Source organism: Myxocyprinus asiaticus, chromosome 4 (genome assembly GCF_019703515.2).
Source record: "Myxocyprinus asiaticus isolate MX2 ecotype Aquarium Trade chromosome 4, UBuf_Myxa_2, whole genome shotgun sequence".
Lineage (NCBI taxonomy): Eukaryota > Metazoa > Chordata > Actinopteri > Cypriniformes > Catostomidae > Myxocyprinus > Myxocyprinus asiaticus.
Window position 1 is genome coordinate 57,130,878 of NC_059347.1, and position 26,351 is coordinate 57,157,228.

General features: G+C 37.7%; 1 pseudogene; it reads right to left on the minus strand.

Moving 5' to 3' along the window:
- Positions 1-2,544: 2,544 nt before the first annotated feature.
- On the minus strand, positions 2,545-25,702 carry LOC127439782 (sushi domain-containing protein 1-like; annotated as a pseudogene).
- Positions 25,703-26,351: the final 649 nt, after the last annotated feature.

Below are 26,351 nucleotides of genomic sequence, written 5' to 3' on the forward strand. Positions count from 1 at the left end.
CAAAAATACATTACATTTTCACCTTCAACCATGGTGTTGACTTAAGACAAGACCGAAATAGTAAACATTTGACTGTTTTGAATGTTATGAATGTTTCTTTTAAATAGACAGACTGCTATTGGGATGGGAACCAATGCATATAATATGCTCTTGTACTGCATTACCAAAAAAGTAAAAGTCCAGCCACACACTGGGGATGTTTCTCTGCCATCCGAACTGCTGTTTCCATATTTTCACATTCCCTGTCTGACATGAAACATTTAGGAAAAATATTTTATTCAGTGTCATTTGGATCCTTTTCATGAGTAGTATTTTAATCTCAAGAAAATTAAAGGAATAGTTCACCCAATAGCTCACATCAGGTTTAGTGTCAAGCAACAAAAGTAACAAATTCACTGCTTATAAACCGGTGACAGCTTCTCAACTGAGAGCTGTCCCCTGGACAGAAACTTGTCTGGTAGACATGCTGCATTATGACACGGTGCAAGAAGAAGGTCTAATCCCATTTCAGCATTAGACCTCAAAGCAACTGAAAGAAAAGAGTTTAGAAGTGCAACATGTAGCAGGTACTCCTTGATTGTGATTGAATATGAATAGCTCATTCATGTACCTGGAGATTTTGGCTCATTAAAGGTGCTGACAGCAAAATTGCTTTCTGTCATTTGCAGGACCTCCAACTCAGTTTTGTGTTTATTAGCAGAGGTGACTATTATTGAATGACATTAACAGCACATTAAAAATGTTCATTCCTTGGTGGACCTCAGCAGTGACTTGTATTACAAATATTCTCACCTTCACTGTATACAGTTGAAGTCAGAAGTTTACATACATCTTAGCCAAATACATTTAAACTCAGTTTTTCACAATTCCTGACATTTAGTCGTAGAAAACATGCCCTGTCTTAGGTCAGTTAGGATCACTACTTTATTTTAAGAATGTGAAATGTCAGAATAATAGTAGAGAGAATTATTTATTTCAGTTTTTATTCCTTTCGTCACATTCCCAGTGGGTCAGAAGTTTACATACACTTTGTTAGTATTTGGCAGCATTGCCTTTAAATTGTTTAACTTTTTGGGTAGCCTTTCACAAGCTTCTCACAAGTTGCTGGAATTTTGGCCCATTCCTCCAGACAGAACTGGTTTAACTGAGTCAGGTTTCTAGGCCTCCTTGCTCGCACATGCTTTTTCAGTTCTGCCCACAAATTTTCAATGGGATTGAGGGCAGGGCTTTGTGATGGCCACTCCAATACTTTGACTTTGTTGTCTTTAAGTCATTTTGCCACAACTTTGGAGGTATGCTTGGGGTCATTGTCCATTTGGAAAACCCATTTGCGACTGAGCTTTCACTTCCTGGCTGATGTCTTGAGATGTTGCTTCAATATATCCATATAATTTTCCTTCCTCATGATGCCATCTATTTTGTGATGTGCACCAGTCCCTCCAGCAGCAATGCACCCCCACAACATGATGCTGCCACCCACATGCTTCACGGTTGGGATGGTGTTCTTCGACTTGCAAGCCTCACCCTTTTTCCTCCAAACATAACAATGGTCATTATGGCCAAACAGTTCAAATTTTGTTTCATTAGACCAGAGGTCATTTCCCCAAAAAGTAAGATCTATGTCCCCATGTTCACTTGCAAACTGTAGTCTGTCATTTTTATGGTGGTTTTGGAGCAGTGGCTTCTTCCTGGCTGAGCAGCCTTTCAGGTTATGTCAGTATAGGACTCGTTTTACTGTGGATATAGATACTTGTCTATCTGTTTCCTCCAGCATCTTTACAAGGTCCTTTGCTGTTGTTCTTGGATTGATTTGCACTTTTCGCACCAAACTATGTACATCTCTAGGAGACAGAATGCACCTCCTTCCTGAGCGGTATGATGGCTGCATGGTCCCATGGTTGTTGTACTTGTGTACAATTGTTTGTACAGATGAACGTGGTACTTTCAGGCTTCAAGGATGAACCAGACTTGAGGAGGTCCACAATTTTTTTTCTGAGGTCTTGGCTGATTTCTTTTGATTTTCCCATGATGTCAAGTGAAGAGGCACTGAGTTTGAAGGGCTTAAAATACATCCACATGTACACCTCTAATTCAGTACATCTCCTATCAGAAGCTAATTTGCTAATTGTCTAAAGGCTTTACATCATTTTCTGGAATTTTCCAAGCTGCTTAAAGGCACAGTTACTTAGTGTATGTAAACTTCTGACCCACTGGAATTGTGTCAATTAAAAGTGAAACAATCTGTCTGTAAACAATTGTTGTAAAAATTACTCGTGTCATGCACAAAGTAGATGTCCTAAATGACTTGCCAAAACTATAGTTTGCTATTATGAAATCTATGGAGTGATTAAAAAAAAAGAGTTTGAATGACTTCAACCTAAGTATATGTAAACTTCTGACTTCAACTGTACTTGGACTTTGCATGTGAATACTATCACTTTTAAAGATGACATTGTACTCATCAGTATCACAAACAGATCTTTATTTCAGTACAAAGGAAGCAATATTTTATATTTATAGATGATCTAGCATTTAATAGATCATCTATAATCCTGGAGACAAATTTCTGGGAGTGGACATTTTACAGTAGTACCTGTAAAACATGAAAATAAATTCTCTTTATTGTGTTTAATACATAATGTTGATCCTGTCAATTAATGTAAACACAATATACTGTAATCTCACCAGCTGTACCAGTATCCCATGAAAATGACTGATCCAATGACACTTATGAATCCAACAGTTACTAGAGCTGATATTTTCATGATGTAAGATGTTCCTACAGAGAGAAGAGGAGGTACATCTGATATTGAACCACTTTTAAAGGACTGTTTTAGCATCAGTACAAGTTATGCTCTTTCAAAAAAATCTGTGGCCTATCAACCACCACAGAAAATAATTTAGACTCATTCCTCTGTTTGCAAAAACAAACAACAATCATGTGTACAGCAGTGCACATACAATGGAAGTCTATGGGGCAAGTCACACAGGAGGGTTTAAAAGAAGAAATGTGAACCTTTTATTTCCGTTTAAGCACTTTTATTAACTCCTCCATGCAAAAATGAGGGTTATTTGAGCTGTAAATGTCTAAATCGTCCTTTTAGTGGTAGGACTCCAGTTGAAGGTAAATGAAGGTAAATTAACGTAAATCAGTCGCTTGCTAACCTTTTCTATGTAAAGTACTGTATATTAAAATAAACTTCATTGTCATGACAACGTGACGTCGTAAACCCTGTAATTCCGCAAAAATGCTGATTTCAACTACTTTACAGCTCATAATAAATTAGTTTTAACAGAGTAATTATTGTAAGTGCTTTTATAAAACTATAAGCTTCATATTTCTGCTTTTAAACCCTCCAAAAATTGGCCACATTCACTTCCATTGAAAGTGTCTCACTGCAACCTCGATTTTTTCTTTTTTCTTTTTAAATTAACGCGTCAATATACATTTCTGTGGTAAACAACATTATGCCAAAAATGTCGATTGAGCTTAACTTGTAATGAAACCGGAATATTCCATTAAATGGTCATGACAGGATTTGAAAGATAGGTGAGCAATTTTGAAACACTAGTGTCATGTCAACATGTATGTTTAGACTTTGTGGCTGTACTTTAGAAGTGTGTATTTTAACATTTGTTCCAGTGTAATGCTTTCACTGTAAGTGAATTACTGTAAATGTAATTTTTTTATTTGTAAATTTTTTAGTAATCGACCGCAAGTCACTTAGATATACTGCAGATGTTGAAGAAGATGTATAGATTTTAGGTGTGGTATATTATTGACGTCGAGAGATTTATGGTCTTACCTCTAGCTTTGGCCCAGATGACACAGGACTGTGTTCTTGACTACCATAGAAAACAGAGAGATTATAGAAAATTGTGATAAGGAAAGACTTTCCATCAAAATGGAAAAACATAAGTGCACTGCATTTAAATATATCTTGTCTCACCCTTCCCCATTGGCAGACAGGGCACAGAATAATATAGTAGTCTCTTCCATTCTCAAGAGGAGCATTGAAAAAGTCCCCATACAGCTGTTGGTCACCTACAGTGAAGTTCATTTCTGTGCTCAGACCACTGAGCTGTATCTGGGCTGTGATATCGCACCTCTCCTGCGAGAAGAACCGTGGACTGAGAGATGAGCTGCAGTCAAAAAGCAACATGCCCTCAACAGGTAACACAAACACCTGGTACATACTGAACACCCAGACACACACGCAAAAAGTCATTGACAGAATTAAATACAGATTTAACAACCAATGACCGGTGATGAATAATTCAGCCAATGTATGCCTAGGACACATTACCATATATTACCATATTGAGTCAAGTAAGTTAGTCGTTCTCCGTAATTTGAGAATGAGCAATGGAGCATCAACTTCACTGTATTTGACCTCTGGTGTTGGGGGGACTAGCAGAGCACAGTAACTGTAATTATGTACAGCATATAGGCCAGACATATTCACTACTAGACATGCATAGTGTTAAGACTCCAATTCGTTTTGCTTTGGTTGACAATACGCAACACAATAGCACTCATAAATCCCACTTCAATGGGAGTATTTGCATCTTAAATGTTGTTCGCACAGTAACAGCTATTTCATTTTGTACCTGGTATGCTGGTATTTGCTGAAACTGTAGAGGTGGCTCGTGTCGATTTGGCTGTAATGGTTATGGTGTAGTTTGTAGCAGGCAAAAGATTTAAACACAAAACAGGCCACGGTGCCGGGGAACTGAATAGCTCTTTTCTCCTGTCACTGAACGCTCGGTCAAAGTCACGCAGACCGACGAACATCACCTGCGTGAGACATACAGCTGTACTTATGATTGAGACAGAGGAATATACAAATATTTGGACACTTATGTCACACAGTTTGTTAGGTTTAAATGATTAAACAAAGGGGAACTGACTTCATACATCCACTACAAATCACCTTGACACCAGTTAAAAGTAATTGCACTAATGGCTCAGAAAAGTGAAGTTAGTTCTGAGATACTTCTTGATATTTTGTTATCTAATCCATTTCATACATTTTTAACTTTGGCTTAAATGTCCAAATACTATTTGGTGCCACTGAAGCTAAAATCTCAATCTGAAATCGGTAACACTTTACAATCAGGTTCTATTTGGTTAGCATTAGGTTTTATGAACTAACAATAAACAATATTTTATTATAGCATTAACTAATTTTTAACATATACAACTTTTCATTTTAAAAATGTATATGTTGAAATTAAAGGAATATTTTAGGTAAAGTTCAGCTCAATCGACAGCATTTGTGGCCTAGTGTTAATTACCACAAAAATGAATTTCGACTCGTCCCTGCTTTCCTTGAAAAAAAAAGAAGAAGCAACAATGGAGGTTACAGTGAGGCACTGTGATGTGAATGGGGCCAATTTTGGAGGTTATAAAAGGCAGAAATGTGAAGCTATAATTGTATAAAAACACTTACATGAATTATTCTGTTAAAAATTATTTGTGTTGTAAATGTTTTTTTTAAGTCAGCATTTTTATAATCGTTTTAGGGTGTACGGTGTTATGTTGCCATGGCAACGAAGTTGTAAAATTGGATATAACTTTACACAGAAAGTGTAAGTGGTTTAATCACACTAAAATCATGTTAACAAGCATATTGATTATGTCTTGTGTCTATACTTTTGAAACGGTGAGTATTTTAACGTTTACTGATTGGCCCCCATTCACTTCCATTGTAAGTGCCTCACTGTAACCCAGATTTTTATTTATTTTTTTATTTTTAAGATTTTTTTTTTTTTTGGTGGTGGTGGTAATCAACATTATGCCACAAACGCTTTCGACTGAGCTTAATTTATATTGAACTTAAAATATTCCTTTGACATTGACCAAGATTAAAGGAATAGTTCACCCAAAAATGAAAATCTGCTGATAATTTACTCACCCTCAGGCCATCCAAGATGTGTCTGAGTTTCTTTCTTCATCAGCACAGAATTTAAGATTTTTATGATTTCATTTCAGGCCTTCTCCTCTAAACAATGCAAGTGAATGTCCTCCATTTTTTGACAGTCCAAAATGCATATTTAGGGTGCATCAAAATAATCCAGATGACTCCAGTCGATAAATAAAGTTCTTCTGAACCCAAACGATTGATTTATTTTTAGAAACAAAACAATACTTATATACTTTTTAACTACAAATGTTTGCTTCCGTACATCTCTGTGACGTGCGATGAATTAAGTTCGTTGGTAAGGTCACGCGGAGGAGGAGTCAGCGCATCATTGTTTACAAGAGAAACTTCATTAACTTCCGACTGCAATAGGTAGATCACAGGCTATCTTCTTTATGGCTGTGTGACAATAAATGTGATTTGATTTGATCATCATCTTCATTTTTATTATTAATGCCTCCAGTGCCTGTCATCTGCTTAGAGGTCTGTAACCCGACCCCCGACCCGGGCCCGACGTGACTCGGGCCGTGTTCGGGTCAGTTTCTCAAGTAGGACTTCGGGTCGGGTTTGTATGAATGAAAAAGAAACAGGCTTACCGAATTTGTTCCGCGCACGCGCACGCGCTCTCACTCACTGACACGCGCGAACAGATGAGTTAGGGGCCGTTCACACCAAACGTGTTTTTACACTTTTGTTCTGTTTTCCCATTCTTTTCCTATGTAAACACATGCTGTACAAATGTCTTTGACATTTGCACCACGACTCGTTTTTTCTTCAGCATCTCACGCAGGACCGGCACATTTTAAACACCATGTCAAGTTAAAAAGAAGTTCAAATTGTCAAAAACCTATGTTGAGACACATGCACTCTTTCATCCTTTGTTCTGCTTCAGATTGTTTTTAGCACAGTTGTCACAACAATTCAACAATCTGAACAAGTTAAGGCTGCATAGAAGGGACTGTTGCATTGTTTAATTTTATTCCACATTGTTCTGCACCAAGTGAAGTTTCAGCGCATAAACGGTGAGGCGGTGCTTTTTTCCCCTTTTGCTCAAGTGTACTGAGGGGCGGCCGTGCCTTGTGTATATTTACTGTTTCAGTACTGTTATAAATGTTGCCTATATGCTTACATAAAATATAGCCTATTGCAACAGTACTTGCTAGGAGAGGAAATTAGATAGTATGCGATTTCGGGTTCGATCTTAAAATCTGACGGTATCGTTCGGGCCGGGTAGGATGACATGGTCTCGGGTACGGGTCGGGTTTCATTTTAAGGCCCTGCAGACCTCTACCTCTGCTTGCTCATGATCTCACAGTCAAACATCACCAGCTAACATTTATGGGTGATTCTATGTTTATGTTAAGGAGGATTTTAAAGAAAAAAATAAAAAATATATATATATATATATATATATATATATATATATATATATATATATATATATAAACCTATTTTGTGTTTCTTGATGTACTTATTCCTACTTTCTGAGTTTTCAAATGTTACATTTGCCAGTATTTCTCCCTCACTCACACTTTTGAACTTCTTAACAATACATTTATAATAAGTAACAAAATCAGATAAATTATCCATTGCACTTTCCTCTAAGAACTTAAAAACATTTTCAATTCATTTGGTCATTCATGTGTACAATTTTGATTTTTTTCAACAAAGAAAATAAGAAATGCAGTCCCAATAACAATTGTCAATACAACGTGAACGCATTTCAGGGAACAACTTTAGAGTTTCAACTGAAGTTAGGATGGAAATGAGAAGTCACACTAAAGTTTCGACAGTAGGCGTCCCGTGTACCAGGGGGAGTGGTCGTTTCTTCTATTCCTGCTCCTGTCAAAACGATCGAAAGACAGTCTGATGGTGAAATTAGGGAACACTTACGACTAATTTTAGCTATCCTAGCTAACATGATTTTCGTGAAGTCATTGTCATTCCTTTCTGCGCAAACACGCCTCCTTTACATGCAAATTAGGCTCATTGTACATCACACTATTACCACCAAATGAAAGTATAGGCGGTAAAATGAATTTGATTTAAAAGAGATGTTTGTGAACATTTTCAACCAATCATATCAGCAGTAGGCTTAAATAATCAAATAATCATCATATGGTGGAGAAGAGTGTTACAGTCTGGCATTTATCCAGATGTGTGGTGTCGTCAAGTGCATGTTCTGCCTGTTTAAGAGATGATCCAGGCATCTGGATCAAAGTGATGCCGTACAGACCTGGTAGGGTGTTTCAAATACAGTCAAATATGGTCTGCAGCATCCTCCGCTATATAGCACTCAGAATCGGACTGCACCATCAGTACTGTGCATTCAAATTGCACTCAGCAGCGATTTTATTGGCATGTTTGCACCATTGCCTGATCTGCATAATTTCTTTATTGAATCTGGCACTAAACCAGCGCAGAGAGCACGTGCAAAAAACCAGTGCTATTACAGGCCGCAATTCATTCTTAGTGAATCTGCCCTTCACTGTTTCAAAAGTATATCTACAAGACACAAACAATATGAGTGTTAACATGATTTTAGTTTGATAAAATCGCTAACTAACATTTTCTGTGTAAAGTTATATCAAGTTTTACAACATCGTTGCCATGACGACGTAACACCTTAAACCCTAACATGACCAAACAAACGCAGATTTAAACAACTTTATAGCTCAAATAATACAGAAAAAAGTTTTAACAGAAGAACTAATATAAGTCTTTTATAACCTCCAATAATTGGCCCTATTCACTTCCATTGTAAGCACCTCACTGAAACCCAGATTTTTGCTTTTTATAAAGAAAAGGAGGGACGATTCAAAATGATTTTTTGTGGTAACCAACATTAAGCCACAAATGCTGTCGATTGAGCTTAACTTAAATTAATCCCGGAATATTCCTTCAATGTGATGTCATAAACTAATACTGTACAACCTTATTGTAAAGTGTTACCCTGAAATCTTCAGAGCTGATGCATTTATTGTGAATTTTGTCAATAAAGGCATACTCACGGTGTATTTCTCTCTATGTGTCTGATTTTCTGCATTCCAGCATAGACATCTTTCATTAATCACCACCAGATCATTAATTGTCAGCTTCAGCTCTAAATCACACAAAATCACACTTTTCGTTACATTTAAAGGGAGAGTTCACCCAAAAATGTCTCATATGCTTCTCTCATTATTTACTCACCCTCATGCCATCCCAGGTGTGTATGACTTTCTTTCTTCACCAGAACACATCTGAATAAAAAAATAGAAAAATGTCTTAGCTCAGTAGGTCCTTAATATGCAAGTGGGTGGTGATCTGACTTTTGAAGCTCCAAATATCACAGACACTCAGCATAAACATCATCTATACGACTCCAGTGGTTAAATTAATGTCTTCAAAAACAATACGATTGCTTTTGGTGTGAAAAAAGATGAATATTTAAGTACTTTTTAACTATAAAACCATCACTCCCAGTTAGCTTCACGTGGTCTCTCGTGTGACGTATTCGCATGGGCATGTTATGGACATAATCTCGCGTTCTTCTCTCAGTTGGGACATCCAGGATAAGCAAACAAACACACCATTGTGAGTAAAGAAACAGATACAAATACAGATCTAAACCAAAACCAACCAAGATACTGTACAGTGTTCCTCATTCTCACTTGTAAACAGCGCTGCTCTTCAGGGGGTGTCGCACGTGTGTCAGATCTCACGTACCTCAAATCTCACACGCGCATACCGCTGCTGACCGGAAACGATGATTAAGAGTTAAAAAGTACTTATATATTGATCTTTTTCGCACCAAAAGTGATCGTGTTGCTTGAGAAGACATTAATTTCATCGCTGGAGTCATATGGATGATGTTTATGCTGACTGGCTGATTTTTGGAGCTTCAAAAGTCGGATAACCATTGACTTGCATTACTGAGCTAAGATACAGTATTTTTCTAATTTTCTTCAAATGTGTTCAGCTGAAGAAAGTCATACACACCTGGGATATCATGAAGGTGAGTAAATGATGAGAGAATTTTAATTTTGAGGTGAACTAACCCTTTAATCTTGGTTACATTAGCAATGGATATGAGAGTATTATCTTGAAAAAAATTGGCATTGTTCAATTGATTTAGGACACTTCTTGGGTGAGGGCTGAGATGCGTTAGAGCACCACCTACATTTCAGATCAGTATAATGTGAGGGAAGGTGATAAAAGAAAGATTTTTTTTTCTAACACTTGCTGCCATCCAGTGGAGTAAAATAATAAATTTTTGCTTGAACACAGAGGACACAGAACTGAAATGGCATGCTTTTAAACTTTAGACATAAAAAGAAATATATTTTATAAAAAATAAAAAAAATAAAATAAAAAAAAAGTTTATCATAAAATTGTAAACAAATACAATGTTATTTATTAATTATTGCAATCATTTCTTAAAATATAGTGGGTTATCTGTAAAATTAGACAATTTTATGAAATTAGTCCACTGTATGTGTGAACAGGGAGCTTTTAAATTTGAGTGTGAAAATCTTCAGGCGTCAGCCCCAAAATCCTGCAGAGTATAAGAGGTTAACTGAGCATATTGAAAAGCATTGTTGAGCACGTGTACCTCTGCAGTGTAGGGTTGCTATGTGCCACTTCCCTGTGATGTCACATATTGAAATGACACTCCCTGTGTGGCTATAGTATCCTTTAACACAGCGGTGGATGACTGCAGTACTGTTGTCCCATACTACCTCTGTGTGTGGCAGCTCTGGTGGCAGACCACAGTGTGCTACAGAGACAAAGACACACACACACACAGTTAAAGATATGTGGATCCAACAAGGACATTTGTGACATGGACTCTTCACTTTTTTACTCTGTTATTCTGACCGCAATTTGACCTTAGAGTACATTATATCTGCGAAAAAACAGCAACCTTGCCATATACCTGTTTTAAGTATGACATTATATTTACATCATTATAGCTATAGGAATTTAGCTGTTTACCTGTACAAGTTACAGATACTTTTTTCCATGTTCCATCTGATGAACATGTTGACATGTGTTTGTTCCCCTCCTGTCTGAGTCCATATTTACATTTGTACAGAACCACACTGCCCAGTGTAGATGTTTTATTCCAGTTTATATCTGTTAGTGGGAATACTGGGGGAGGCCCACAGTTTATCTCTGTTCATTGAGACCACCAGTGAAAGGACGTTAGAAGTAATTACCACTGCAAAAATGTTGTCAGATTCATATCTTTTTTCCCAATTAAAAAAAGGATGACTTTAAAGGGATAGTACCCTCCACGCTGTCAGTACCTTGACATCTCATGTTTATTGGCTCCACTTTGCATTTGAGTTACATAATGACACATTTCCTTCACCCACACTGAGATATCCATTTATTTACACATAGAGAGCCACTGAGCCCAGATTGGAGCTGTTGTTCCATAATACAAATGAGTGAGGCAGTGAGGGAGGCACGCCACAGTCTACTTCTAAACAAACACACACACACACACACACACACACACACACACACACACTGGTCCGGCTATCCTTATGAGGACTCTCCATAGACAATGATTTTTATACTGTACAAACTATAGATTTTTTTTTTTGTATTATTGTTCAAAGCAGCTTTACAGGAAATATTTCCATTCAACCAGTGAGCAAGCTAAGAACAACAGTGATGATGAAAAAATCCCTATAAAGTTAATATAGAAACAATATGTATCTATGTTCACACCTATTTATGAACATATAGCCTATACATTGCAAGGAAGGAGAAACACTAATACAAAATATATATTTTTTGCAGATTGTTTTTATTTATTTATTTACTGTCATACATTTTGTAAAATCTTTTAATTTTCTCTCCAAATTTCTGCAGACCCCTTATCAACCCCTTGCATACCCCTGGGGGTCCCCGGACCCCAGTTTGAAAACCACTGCATTAGATAACACAATATGAAACAAAGTGGCCTTTATTTCACTGGATAGCACAAGCAAACTTCTCAAGAAAAAACATCTAATAAAAGTACGTTTTTTTAGGTTTTAATTGTTTACAGATGGGTGTTTCTTCAACTTTAAGCACTTTCACGTCCCAGGGGACAATTTCAACTTTGTTCTTTTAAAACTCACTTAAAACTGACTTAGAAACTTTTTACCAGGCTTCCATCATTTAATTCTGGTACTTTTAAAATGCCTTATATGTATAGATTTGACTGTTTTAGCCTTGTCCCAGACACAGACTATCACTATTAAACTGTGGAAATCCATTATAAAAATACAAATATTACACATTTGAAATATGATAATCTAAACAAAAAAATTTAAAAAACATAAACCAATTCAATATTTATAATTTATACAATTACTGCTGTCCCACAGTTGTGTCGACATTTCCACCAATATATATATATTGGTGGAAATGTCAACAGTTGTGCTCAGAAGTTTGCATACCCTTGGAGAATTGGTAATATATGTACCATTTTTAAAGAAAACATGAGTGATCAGGCAAAACACATTTCTTTTATTTCTTATGGGATTCATATTCAGCTGTAGGTTATAACAGAATGGCACAATCATAAAACAAAACATGGCAACAATGAAAAAAATGAAATGACCCCTGTTCAAAATTCTTCATATCCTTAGTTCTTAATACTGTGTATTGCCCCCTTTAGCATCAATGATAGCGTGCAGTCTTTTGTAATAGTTGTCTATGAGGCCCCAAATTCTTGCAGGTGGTATAGCTGCCCATTCGTCTTGGCAAAATGCCTCCAGGTCATGCAAAGTCTTTGGTCATCTTGCATGAACCGCACGTTTGAGATCTCCCCAGAGTGGCTCGATGATATTAAGGTCAGGAGACTGTGATGGCCGCTCCAGAACCTTCACCTTTTTCTGCTGTAACCACTGGAGGGTCAACTTGGCCTTGTGCTTAGGGTCATTGTCGTGCTGGAAAGTCCAAGAGCATCCCATGCGCAGCTTTCATGCAGAAGAATGCAAATTGTCTGCCAGTATTTTCTGATAACATGCTGCATTCATCTTGCCATCAATTTTCACAAGATTCCCCGTGCCTTTAGAGCTCACACACCCCCAAAACATCAGTGAGCCACCACCATGCTTCACAGTGGGGATGGTATTCTTTTCACTATAGGCCTTGTTGACCCCTCTCCAAACATAACGCTTATGGTTGTGACCATAAAGCTCTATTTTGGTCTCGTCACTCCAAATTACAGTGTGCCAGAAGCTGTGAGGCGTGTCAAGGTGTTGTCGGGCATATTGTAACCGGGCTTTTTTGTGGCATTGATGCAGTAAAGGCTTCTTTCTGGCAACTCGACCATGCAGCTCATATTTGTTCAAGTATCGTCATATTGTGGTCCTTGAAACAACCACACTGTCTTTTTCCAGAGCAGCCTGTATTTCTCCTGAGGTTACCTGTGGGTTTTTCTTTGTATCCTGAACAATTCTTCTGGCAGTTGTGGCTGAAATCTTTCTTGGTCTACCTGACCTTGGCTTGGTATCAAGAGATCCCCGAATTTTCCACTTCTTAATAAGTGATTGAACAGTACTGACTGCCATTTTCAAGGCTTTGGATATCTTTTTATATCCTTTTCCATCTTTATAAAGTTCCATTACCTTGTTACGCAGGTCTTTTGACAGTTATTTTCTGCTCCCCATGGCTCACTATCTGGCCTGCTCAGTGCATCCATGTGAGAGCTAACAAACTCATTGACTATTTATACACAGACACTAATTGCAATTTAAAAAGCCACAGGTGTGGGAAATTCAACTTTAATTGCCATTTAAACCTGTGTGTGTCACCTTGTGTGTCTGTAACAAGGCCAAACATTCAAGGGTATGTAAACTTTTGATCAGGGACTTCTGGGTGATTTCTGTTATTATTATGATTTAAAAAGGAGCCAAACAACTATGTGATAATAAATGGCTTCATATGATCACTATCCTTAAAAAAAATTTGCATGATCAGTCATATTTTCAAAATCAGTGCCAAAATGTCACAATTTCTGACAGGGTATGCAAACTTTTGAGCACAACTGTATATATATATATATATATATATATATATATATATATATATATATATATATATATATATATATATATATATATATTATTATTATTATTATTTATTTTTTTATTTTTTTATAATGTACCGGTACTGATTAACCAAGTCGACAAAAGTGTCAGTGAAGTGCATGCTTGAGAGGAAATATGAGAAAATAAGTGATGTTTGAAGAAAATTCAAGGTAAATATCACTTGTGAGCAAATATTTTTATTGGGCATAATTTCCAATCAAGCTGTAATTTTGGCAAATTGTGAAAAAAGTGTGAAAATAATATTTACTTGTGTATTTAGGATACATAAAATGTTAGCTATATAATTAGCCTTAGCAAGACAAAGAGGTCTGCCCTTTTTTTTCTTTTAAAGCATTATTTACTGATATTTTATAAACGTCAACTAACAAGTCTTTCCATCACTGTCATTTTCACCACAGAATTATATTAAACACAATACAGAATTTGAAATGTGGTGAAAATTTTCATGACTTTCAAAAAAAATAAAAAATGTATTACATGAATCTCCTGTAATACTTGTACATACGCTGTTGGACATTGTTAGACGACAAATTAGAAAAAGTAGTGAAAGAGTGAAAAATGTTTTAACGAGACAGTACTTTGTAGAAATCCACAGAGCTATGAGTGCCCAAAGTTGAAGAAACACCCACATAATTTATGTTGCTTAAAGGTGCACTCAGTAATTTTTTCCTCATTAAAAAAGTTGAACTCCTAAAGACATGAATTGTAATTCTGCAATATATCCAGTCATATCAATAACCTTATAAAAGCTGTTTTATTCTACATGGAGAGGGTCCGCACATGGGGGCTGCAATGTTAGAATCACACGACCAGCCGAATACTACTCGCTTAATCTCAGTAACCGTCCTGATATTTGACGCTTTCACTCACTGATTAAAATAATCATGGCTGACTGTGAATACAATGGCATCTGAAACAGAAAAACTATTGATTTTAAATGATGCTGCATCCAAGCCGCTAGGTGTCAGTGTAAATCCAAGATGACACAAAGACAAAAGTTACTGAGTGCACCTTTAAGTGTTTAAATTATTTTTGGAACCACTGTATATTATGAAATATTTATACTGAGAGAAAACATGTCAACAAAAGAAAAGTGACATAGGAAAAGTACAAAAACTATACCTTGACACAGAAAATCAGGTTGACTCCAGATTCCCTCTGAATCGCAAATTGACGTATCACCGTTCCTAACATTACAAAATCCATCAATGCATTTATAAACCACTCTAGATCCAACTATACTGTCTCCTGTCCATATAATAACTGAGAGGGGGAGAGAGAGGGGCACTCCACAGTCCACCTCTGAGAAACAACAAAAACCTCTTTTCAGTTTACCACATTAAAGAAAACATCAGTGAACTGATTTTAAAATAGGAAGAATTCTCTTTACAATTCCCTTTGCACACCAGAGTTGGTTTTGTCCAGTAACCATTCTCAGCACATACAGATATGTTATTTCCTTGTTTAGGATAGTAACCGTGTTTGCAGTGATATATTTCAGTGCCGTTAAATGTTACTTTGCCATTCCATATCTGTACAGTGAGGGGCAGTATAGCGGGCTCCCCACACACAGTCACTGTTGAGAAGGAAATTACATTTCATGTTTCATTACATTAATGTCCAAATTACTGCAGTGACATAAAGAGGATAACGTTGCTTAGGATGGATATTCTGTTTTTAAATATTAAGCTCTATCTACAAATTCTCTGGCATGTTGTCGATTACCTCAGATAGTAATTTTGACTCGTCCCATAGTTTAAGTATAGGGAAATATGCGTACAGTAATGCACTTACAATTTTTTTTTGGGGGGGGGTTCCCCTTTTTCTCCCAATTCCCAATGTGCTTTTAAGTCCTCGTGGTTGCGTAGTGATTCACCTCAGTCTAGGTGGCGGAGAAGGAATCCCAGTTGCCTCTGCGTTTGAGACCGCCAACCTGCACATCTTATCACATGGCTTGTTGAGCGCGTTGCCACGGAGACATAGCACGTGTGGAGGCTTCACGCCATCCACCGCGGTAACCACGCTCAACTCACCATGCGCCCCACCGAGAATGAACCACATTATAGCGATCACGAGGAGGCCAATTGGTTGCTTAGGAGACCTGGCAGGAGTAACTCAGCACGCCCTGGGATTTGAACTAGCGAACTCCAGGGGTGGTAGCCAGCGTATTTTACCACTGAGCTTCCCAGGCCCCCAACGCACTTACAATTTAAGTCTATGGGGCAAGTTGATCAAAGAGTTTAGAGGCAGAAATGTGAAGCAAATTTTCTTGTTAAAGCATTTTCATGAATTCGTCAGTAACAAGGTTTGATGTTTGAGTTTTAAAGTTTTCTAAACCTTTCTTTTGAAGTGGGACTACTTTTTTAGGCGGATGAACTTCTGATAATGTGTTAACCAATTAATTCCTTAAATCCTGTTGGTGGAATTTGTTCCTTGTAAACAGTACTTTGCGAATAGTTTGGTCACATAATTTTCTGGAATCCTTGTGCATATCATGTGAAAGTAACTGGGTTTTATGGATTAACGTGGTCATGAATTAAGTTGAAAGATTGGATATAACTGCACAGAAGGTTGGTAAGCGATTTTATTACACTAGTCTCATGATAACATGTAATGTTTAAAGGAATGGTCCAGGTTCATTGCAAGTTAAGCTCAAATCTATAATGTTGATTAGCACCAAAAATAATTGATTCTCCCCATGTTTAAAAAAAGAAGCAGAAATTGCATACACAGTAAGGCGCTTACAACGGAAGTGAATGGGGCTAGTCCATAAAGATGTTAACATTATACAGGTTAACGTGATTTTAGTGTGAAAAAAATTAGGGATATACCAGCCTTACGTCATTTACCAGAATTTACCGGTGTTGAGTCGTCATGACAACAAAATATTAATATAGGATATAACTACACAGATACGTTTAGTAAACGATTTTATCACAATAAACTCATGTTTACACGTATAATGTTTACGTCTTGTGACTATACTTTTAAAACAGTGTGTATTTTAGTGTATATGGACTGGCCCCATTCACTTTCATTATTACTATGATGAGGTAGTCAAAATAATTTTTTGTGGTAATCAACATTATGCCACAAATGCTGTTGATTGAGCTTAACATGTATTGAACCAGGAATATCCCTTTAAGTGTGACAGTAGCATATTTTAAACATTTATTTGTTGTGCTGTAGACTTGCCCCATAGACTTTAATTGTAAACACATTATCCTTTTGTTTTTTCCAAACTAAGGGACAAGTTACAATTGTTTTCTGTGGTAACAGAACAGGGTGTCACAGAGGCTTTAAACAGAGCTTAATAAATTGTATCTAACCCAGAATATTGATTTAAGAATGTGACTAACGCACAACATTACATGTTGTCCACACTGCACCACAGTATATGTTGTTTTCTTAAAATTTCCCCATGTCTTTGTAAATGAGAACATTTACTCTTGTTTTGTAGAGTTTGTAAATTGACAAAAGTAGTTGTACCTTCACAAGAACAGTTTGGGTAACTCCATTGACTGTCAGATTTACACACCAACAGATTTCATGTATCCAAACTGTGATATCCAGTTTTACAGTCGTACAGAGCCACAGAACCAATCTTACCGATACCGTTCCAAAATATCACTGAGTTAGGCAGGACTGGAGGAGAACTGCATTTAATCTCTAAACAAACATAAACACAAACTCAGCAGAAATCATCTCGCCCCTTATTTGTTTGAGATACAGGAGCAAATTTCTGTCGGCATAGAAAACAGAGGCCGGTACCTTCACACAGGAAGTCAGGGTGGCTCCATGTCCCGTAAGCAGTACACACTGATACGTTCTCATGTCCACTGTTATAAAACTGTGGATCACACACATACAGTGCCATTGATCCCATTGGGGTGATGTTATTCCAAATAATTTTGGAGTATGGCAAAACATGAGGCTCCCCACAGTTCACCTCTATGTAGAAATTGATCACATGATATAGCTCAAATAAAAGCAATAGTATTTCAACTGTCCTGTGTAAGCTGGTGTATTATAAGTCAATCTGATTTTATTTAGAGGGTTAGAGTTAGGTTCAATTGTCCAAAAATCTTTATGTGCAAATTATTTACTGAAGAGTCTTTTCACAGTCCAGTCCTTAATTGGATCAAGATCAAGTCTTGCCCTATATTTTTTCCTCATTGATTAACTTTTTGGATGTAAAATGTGTAGCAAACTATGTTTCATGTTGACTTTAATGCAATCTACTGTACCAAATGCAAGATCTGGTAAATACTGTAACATGAACATTACCTTCACAGACCAGGTTGGGTCTGTGCCACTTTCCATCTAGACCACAGACTGCAGAATTCTCTCCTGTCTTCCGTTGAAATCCCTCCATGCAGTCGTACTGGATTTTATTGCTGTAGTGTGTGAAAGTAGGGGAGATCTGCTTGGTGTGGGGGACTGATGGAGGAGACCCACAGTCTATCACTATATGAAACATACACATACCAGCAGGTCCTTTATTTGAATACTGTACATTCTGATTGATTTTGTTTGCTGAAATTACCAAACTTTTAATAAATAACTTGTCTGATACTTCACAATATGCCTGAAAATAATAATAGCAGCTAAAACTAGAACTTTACAAATTCAATTATTCAGAAATGCAGTTGTGGTTGTATGAGGGTAACCACTTACAAGTGTTTGCAGATTCATCAAGGATGGATAAAATGTGGTGGGAACAGCCAGACACAAACTTGCACTGCAGCAGCAGGTCAGACAAGGATACAGAGCCTGGTTAAGCACCACAGCCCTACTGAATCCACTGTTGTGGAGGGGCACCAAGAAGGCCAGTACCGCCAGCAGCACAAGTTAAGCCTGCGAGGTGAGCTGTAGGAGGATACAACTATCAACCCATGGACAAGACCGAGAAGGTAAGACAATGAGAAGGAGCCAGGGAAAAGGAAACTAATCAATTGGCCAAGATCTAACGATAATGAAGCATGGAGCAGACTAGATCAGAACCTGTGCTCCACTCAGTGGAAGTGTGGAGGCCAAGCTTAACATGTTTAGTGACATTGTTTATGAAGAATGTGTAGGTAGATTTGATGAAGCTTTAGTTAGGAAGAGTGGTCTCAGGGAGATGGGTAGGAGAGAGCACAAGGGCTGGGATGTGCAAGGCACTGCTCAGATGGAAGCAAGATCAATCCTGGCGCTGGGAAGTGATTGGTCACTTTCCTCCTTGAGGCTGGACGTAGTGTTATGGTCATCATCAGCTAGAAAGTATAGAACACTGGCTGCATGGAATGACCTGTAAAGGAGGAATGTCTTGATGGGAATGCAAGATGGAATGCAAGAGGAAGAAGCAGTGGAAAGTATCCAGTGTCCACCTGCAGGGGGTGGTAGGGAGACGTCCCTGGCCCACCACAGGAATAATGGGGCAAAACATCTGTGATGGGTGGCTCCTGACTGATGACCCCATAGCTGGACGACTGAAGGCTCTGGCAGAGGTGCGGCAAGCAATAATGCCCAACAGGTTTAAACAGATACCTGTGCATCTTATTCTGAGAAATGGAAGTGGTGTTTGTCTGTGCAAAACTCACCATTACAATGTTGGTCAACCTATTTCCACAAGAGTCAAGGCTTAGTAATGCCCAAGCAACCACCCAGGACACCTTAGCATTGGCTTAGCAATTAAGCAGTTTCTAAGATGTTCAGAGCAGGTAGTTGGGGAAAGTGTTTTGGGTGATTGTTAGAGCAATGCTATATGGTTTCTAGAGTGTTCTGGGTGATTGCTTGGGCATTAATAAGCGGTTGCTATGGTGATACAGTATGAATGGCTACTTGGGCATTAGCCTGTGGTTTCTTACTAGCTCAAGACAAAAGAGACCCAAGTCACTTCCAGGTCTCTGTGGAAGTCCAATCACTAAGAAAATAATGGCATATCCATGTCCTAAGCAAGCACCAGTAATAATATCTTGACACATAGTAGCTGATTTTTAAAACATGCAGCAGTAATGTTCAAGCTATAAAAATTCAGGACATGTGAATGTTAAGTCAAAAGTGTTCTTTTAAAAAGGTTGTAAACAGTTCTAGATATCCAAATATAGACTTGCAATACTTGCAAGGAACAATGGCTCCGTTCTTACCTTTGCAGAAAGCTGCATCCCGCTTGGATTAAATGGTTCTGATCCATTGTGGACTGTGTAACCTGTCAGACAGGAGCAGGTGAAATCTCCATGTGTTCTGACAGAGAGCTCCTGCACCACAGGCTCCCTGCATATTGCATTCATCTATATCTGAAAACAATAGTGTCATAGATTGAGAAAACTGATATTAAGCCTGTTGAACCAACTGAAATCACTGTAATTGAATCTATAGCAGGGGGTTCTAACACTGGAAAAAATAATTTCTTAACATTTAGCACCACAAAAAAAATTATGTCAACTTTTTGCACTACAAAAAATAAATAAATAGTTAAAAAAAATAATTTCTTAACTTAGCATTTCTTAAAGGTGCACTCAGTTGTACTCCTTCAGAAATGAATTATAATTTTGAAACATATGTATAAATTCATGAGCACTCACAGGATATGAAGACTGCAGTTATATCAGTAACTTTATAAAAGCCGTTTAAATCTATATGGGAGGGTCCCCTCATGGGAGCTGCCATATTAGGATCACATGACCAGCCAAATAATACTCAGTAACATCCTGTTATTGGACACTTTCACTCATGGACTGAATGAATCATGGCTGACTGTGAATAGTGAATTTCTACAATGGCATCAGAAACTGAAAACTTTTGCTTTTGAATTATGCTGCATCCATTCCCCTAGGTGACGAGTCCAAGATGACATGCATAAAAAAATTGCTGAGTGCAGTTTTAATATTTAGCACAGCAAAAAGCAATAACTTCAAGCAGATATACACATTTAAAATAGACAATTTTCTCTGTCGTTAATACGGACAACAGATGTTTGTCCAATGAGCCCATCGACATGTCCATTCTTCAATAGAATATATGTCAACATAGGACAGAAAACTGTGGTTGTCAAGCCATTTCATGGGGTCTTTAAACAGAAATACCATAGATGCCTTCAGGCATAAAACTATAAAAGGTTTGATGCTAGGGATCAGGTGCATTTTCCCTAACATTCATTGCAATTTTTGTAATTAGTGCTAAATTACTTTCATTTTGTTGTACTGTAATAGAACATACTGTATGCTAAGGTGTTCTGAGAGGTTGCTAGGGAGTTGCTAAGGAGTCATGGGTGGTTGTTTGTGCATTACTAAGTGGTTGCTAAGGTGTTCTGAGTGATTGCTAGGACATTGCTAAGTGGTTGTAGAGTGTTCTGAGTGATTGTCATGGCGACATTAGGTGTGTGAGGGTATTAACCAGTGTTTTTCTGTGTTTCACCACATTTCACTTACCACAAGTAACGTTTGACATTGTTGAGCAAAAATTGCTTAATACATTTAGCTAAAATTGTGAGGGAGTGAAGCCATTAAGGATATTTCACTTGCCACACAGTGTTTACAGCTATCTTGAAAAAAGTCCACTTTGTGTGAAAACCAGTGCTCTAATTAATTAATTTAATTGTATTTATTTATCACACATTATACATTTGCACATATACAGTGAAATTCTTTTTTTTTTTTTCACATATCCCAGTTAAGCTGGGGTCAGAGTGCAGGGTCAGCCATGATACGGCACCCCTGGAGCAGATTGGGTCAAGGGCCTTGCTCAAGGGCCCAACAGTGGCATCTTAGCAGTACTGGGGCTGGAACCCCTGACCTTCTGATCAGTAACCCAGAGCCTTAACCGCTGAGCCACCACTGCCCATGCTCCAATTTGCCATTCTGCAAAATCACAAAAAAATTCAATTCAATTCTTAACTTTTAGCATTTCTTTTAGCTCTGCAAAATGTCATTTCTAAATGTTTAATGGACCAATCAAAGGAAAACTCACCATGGCAGTATGTTCCATCATTGGGTATAAATGTAGCCATGTGATTGGACGGGCTGTAGCCTGTAAGACAGGTACAGTAATAGCTGCCGTATGTATTGTGACATACAGTATGATCTCCACAGATTTTACCCAGCTGACACTCATCTTTATCTATAACACAAGAACAATAATAATAATAATAATAAACATTAAAATAGTCATCACTTAAAAAGCCCTTGATATTCAGATTTGGGAAGTATTCAATTAAGGTTCATCAAACCTTGACAGTAAGTCCTTCCGTTGCCTACAAATCCATACATGCAGTTGCACACTGAGTGTACGCACATGTAACTCAAATTAAAACACAGAGAAATAAGCGCAATATACAGTATGTTGCTTTGAACATATGCACTGATTTATTCAAATATTTAAAAAAAAGACACTTCTCTATCTGAATCAAGAAATGGAGCTCAGTGAGCACATTACAGAAAATACCTTGAAATGGGAGAACGTTGCCATGTTTGGCTATGTTCAGTATGGAATACTAATGTACATCATACTGGTTAGTATACATACAACAATAATGGGTGAGTTCGGAATGGAATTCCCATACTACTTTTACTATTTTTGCCATATGCACTTTAGATATGGCAAAGTAATACCTAGTAGTACGTTAGTATGCCATTCTGAACTTTCAAATGATAGTATGCTACATGGATGTCACATGGCCAGGGGCGGGGCTAGAATGGTGGCAGCCGCCCCCCTAAAAATGAGCTTTGCCACCCCACTTGCCACCCCAACTCAGACCCTGCTCACGTCCTGGAGACGGTGCACAACAGCTTAACCTGTCCGTGTCACGCATGGTCCATAACAGCATTCCGCCTCAGTAGACAAACCCCACCCCCAGACGGAATCCTCTGCAAGAGGACACCATGACATTCGTCACACTGGAAATGGAAGGTCAAGTTGAGCACAATGCATTGCAAGTTGCAGTGTGCTCTTGTTGTATACTGTACATTTTGGCAAATGTAGTATGTCATCCAGGTTAGCATAGAGAAAATTTGCATACTGTACAAAATAGACTATGCTGAATACAAATTAAGAGTAATATGGTAGCATGCAATTCTGAAGATAGCCTAAGGGGCCGTTCAGACTGAATGCCTTCTTGCACTAAAAAAAAGCTGGATGCAAAGACGTGGCGCGATGGTCAAAGAGGTCCATCTAGTGCATGTTTTTTAAAAAAGGATGAAAAATGCATTTTGTGTCAACGGCCCATTAAGTCTTTGGTTTTGTCCAACCGATCCTTAATTCTAGCAGTGCTCCACAACCTCTTAGAAGCTCTGGACTGAATATTTCACAAGCTTCAGGAGTATGGCTTAAATATGATAAAAGACAAAAACGTACAAAATGTACAACACTGCTCTTCCAGAGAACTGACATATAGGAAAAGTAGTCCAACAATGTTGGACATCAAATGTAAAATACAAAAGCCTGATTAGACCTTCATTTGCTCTCTGGCTGAAAGCATCAGCGTCTAAAACCTTTTTGTTTTTGATTATTGAGGATAAATTGACAAGATATCAAGTGATGTGTTAAAAAATTGTCCTCACAGTGATTGTGCTCGTGCAGAATTCAATTTCCTTTTAAGAAGTGTTTTAAACCCAGAACATTCAAGTGTTTTAGCATCTTTATCTGTAGCATCTGTAACATGCTTCATCAGTGCACGTTATTCTAAAGAGTTTTTGTTCTCTCTTTGTAACCTTTAATGAAAATATAATAACTTTCTCTGACTCGGAAATAATTTTCCTTTTCAGCTGACATCATCAAGCCCTCTTGAGTTTCAACCAATGTGTGCCGTTACAGTTATTGGAGAGGAATTGACCACAAACTCTGGCATGGAACACCCACTTTTTCAAGCTCCAATACATACATTCAAGTCTTGCCCAAGCTTTTTTCACATGTAAAATCTCCTTTCATTCTGAACTGTGTTACATTACGGAAATTAAATGGGTTATGAATTTCATTTCATGTAGACTTTACGGTACAATCGCAAAAACATTCTGGTTAATTTAAAAGAGTCAAAGAGAGGCTGGAAAATGATGAGTCTGATCTCATGAAAATAACACGACTACGGCAACATTTTTGCAAAATGATATTATGTGGTGCATTACACGTATAGCGGCAGATCAGAGGTGAAATGTCCACTGACTGGTGCTAAAAGCAAGTTAAACCTCATCCAGAACAGACTCTATTGAGTTTTAAATAAAAAAAAACGTCATATATGCTTAACCTTAAACCTAACCGACAGTGTCATAAAAAGCTTGTATGAGATAAGAAATGCAATTACTGAAGAAATCGCGTCATTTTGCGATGATTCTATGACACTTTCGACTTGTGTCAACCTGCATGCTCTTCAGGACTCGTAATCCAGTCCTTTACAATGCAAGTGCAACAATCAGTTGAGCTACTGCACAATTTGATCACATGTGAACATGATTATAAATGCAGACGTTCAAACGAAAATGCAGACGTTCAAATGTATCGCCTTTCAAGTCACGTGCTATAGTAAAAGTGTTTTGATGTTATTAGTTAGCATTCTGCTAGGAAGAGGGCGAAAAGTGAGTGTTTATGAACTGATAATCTGTGGGAATCTCGGAAAAGTTGGACTAGCTGCGCTGTGAAATCAAAAAAACGTGGAAGAATGAATACATGCGGTGCTTGTCGTAAATATATATTTTAGATAGCCATCTCAATCTTAGACACTGGATTGCCACTTGTTTTCAAACTGAATCACCTCTTCCCTCTGTACACACCTTCCAAACGGACATTTTGCATTCCCATGCTCCGTCGGAGCTTTCCCTAGTGTGTAGATACCCTTTCTCATGATTTGTCTGAAAGTGAATAAAAGGCATTGTTGTTTTAGTGCTTCGAGTGTTCGTTTCACCAGGAAACTACCGCAATACGTACAACAAACCATGTAAAAATAATTTTGAATAAATACAGGTAACGTGTATCTATGAGAGCAGGTTGAAAATGATCATGTAACAAAAACATTTTTGCACAAGAAACCTTGACAAATATTTTAAGTAGACTTTAGGGGAAAAAATGCTATAAAAGTGTAGAACATGTCCCCTTTAAAGTCTTTTCAGAAAAACCTCAAACAATAACACAGAGGCAGCAGGAGTGTTTGTGTTTTTTGGGTGCCTCCTGCACCTCTTGAGGCGTGTCCATGGCTGAGCCCCGCCCTTCAAACAAAGAATGGGATGAGCCAGAATAGATGGACTGGTGTCCCCCAAACACAAGCTCGGCTGCATTTCCATCCGTTGTAGACACATCTGTCACTGTCCGTTCCCTTAGGGACATATCATCATCGTCCTCATCGATTAGCACCACATCTGTCCTAACGTCCACCTGGATGCACGGAACGGTCTGAACATCCTCAGAGCTCTCCAGGTTACTGGAGTCAATAAAACCCGTAAGAGAAGACTTGTCAATGTCCAATGATGCATCTATAAGACTGTCCTCAGCCTCATGGTGCAAATATTGCATTTCTTTAAGATTTTGGACATTGGAAACACTCCATATGATACATCTGTTTTCATTCATAGCCGTCTCCGTAATACCATTCTTTTCCATTCTTCCACAATCACTGTGTTTCTGGAGGTCTGTATGTTCCTCTAACGTCAGTTCTGGTTCTAATATGGTCTGCTGCACATCCCTGTAAAGCTTTCCAGCCTTTTGAGAATTGTTCATCATACAATTTTGTTTCTTTATACAGGTTGTCTTGCCACCAGAGCCTAGCAGAGTGAAAAAAGGATGCATATGGCAATGAAAGCAGCTAATTTATTTATTATGTATTGTATATATATATATATTTTTTTTTTCTTAAGAAAATATGAGTGACTCGCCAAACTTTTAGGCGTTTGTTTCAATCCCTAACCCTAAGTATGAGTAACAGTAATAGTGATGCTTACCTTAGCAAATATCTAAAATTACAATGTATTTTAGAATGTGAATTAACAATATGAAGAGTTCGAAAGTAACCATTGTTATTGCAACAGCATTAGCTCAGTACTAATACAGTTCTTCTATGGGTTCCATTTGGTAACGGTTACATTTCAGTGTCATATCCATTCAAACTTACCAGAGTTAGTGTTGTCTTTGGAGACCATGGCAAGTCCGAGCACACCTGGTTCAAGACACAGGTCACATCTGTACCATAGATAAAACAAAAAGAAACAAAATCTCCTCTAAATCCCCTCAGATTTCAGGATTACGCCAAAGGAATTAACCTTTTGCCTCTCAACTACAAAACTAATACCTCAACATCATTATATTTTGAGTATCCAGCACATTAATGCTCCAGATGTTGCATGCAAAGCCTGGGTAGTCATGCAAAATG